The 1338-nt window shown below is 37.3% G+C and overlaps 1 protein-coding gene across 1 annotated transcript in view; it reads right to left on the reverse strand.

The window, feature by feature from the left end:
* The window catches only part of EFHC1 (EF-hand domain (C-terminal) containing 1), a 103729-nt gene that overhangs the window by 23322 nt on the left and 79069 nt on the right, over positions 1-1338 (reverse strand). The gene's annotated exons all lie outside the window — the stretch shown is intronic.

Below are 1338 nucleotides of genomic sequence, written 5' to 3' on the forward strand. Positions count from 1 at the left end.
AAGTGGTTACAGACACAAAATAGAAGAATTAAATTTTAAGAAATAAGAGAAGCTTATTATCTCTGACAAAAGAAGGTAAAGAGAAGATGAGTAATAGTACAGGAACATTCTTAGATGAAGGTGGGAAAACCGATGAAGCTCACACTGGATCATTTGATCTCACATTTGAAACCAACTACAAAGTGAATGTGGAAGAGCTTGGGGATTAAAGAAAATGGAAAAAGAAATGAGAATATCTGAAAACTTCTACCTGGGAAAAGTGGCTGAAGTGAAAAAGAAAGGATCACAAAGATCACTGAGCAGGAGAGGAGGGTCCTCTTGAAGCTGAAGAGCACAAATGGGCACACTAATGGAACCCGAATAATATACATGAACACGTGCATGTGTTTATGCTATTCACACATGTAGATTTTCTACAGAGGGCGGGTTTATGAGCATGTGCATTTATTATCCTTAAGCCTGAGTTCAAAATATTACAATGAGGACCCAAAACTTAAAGAGAACTTCAGAACTTAAAGTCAATACTCAGTTACCTATTCATTATTCTAATTTTCTGGCTCAGAGAAAGCAAGAAAGCAAATGGCTGACTCCAAATTTCATCATCCTATAATTGACATTTGACATAAAAAGTACTTGGCCTGACAAGTATTCAGGATCCCCTTTCATTATTCCGAGCAGTGATTAGTCAAATACATTTGTATATGTATTTCCATAGAGTGGGATTCAGTACCAGAGAGAGAGATTCAGGAGCCAAAGGCAGAATGGCCAGGAGGCACAGAAGGTATGACACTTAGATTCACGTCGTCTGCAAGTATTTCCCCTCACTCAGCTCTCTGGCCCATCACAAGAGAAGAAAGGGAAAGTGAGGATCAAAACAAGGAGAGCAATGGATCTCTTAACTCAGAACTTGAATTTCTCTTTATTGGTATCTTTTTCTAAGGGCCACAGTGCTATCTTTTTCTCATCGCTAAAACAAAAACAGGATGATTTTGCTGGTGGTATGCTGAAGCAGGAAGCTTTCTACTGTCTGCTGGTATTTGCATAAACATGGAACAATTACAGAAAAAAAAGGCTTGAGAAGTACTTGAATTAAATGTATGACCACGAATACCATGCAGGCCCTGAATGTTGTCCAACCACCAAACTATGCTTCTCTAGTCCATTCAGCCTCCTACTTTCCTAGACAGCCATTATATTTAAGTCCTGAGACAATTTTTTTTTCACATTTTAACATCTCTGGAATTAGGATGCAGTTTTTGACTGATAGTGAATAAAGATTATAATTGGCAGTATTTTTTCTTTCTTAGTAGTAGATAAAATAATGCTAGGTTTTTATTT

The sequence above is a fragment of the Propithecus coquereli genome, unplaced genomic scaffold (assembly GCF_000956105.1).
Source record: "Propithecus coquereli isolate 6110/MARCELLA unplaced genomic scaffold, Pcoq_1.0 Scaffold29, whole genome shotgun sequence".
Classification (NCBI taxonomy): domain Eukaryota; kingdom Metazoa; phylum Chordata; class Mammalia; order Primates; family Indriidae; genus Propithecus; species Propithecus coquereli.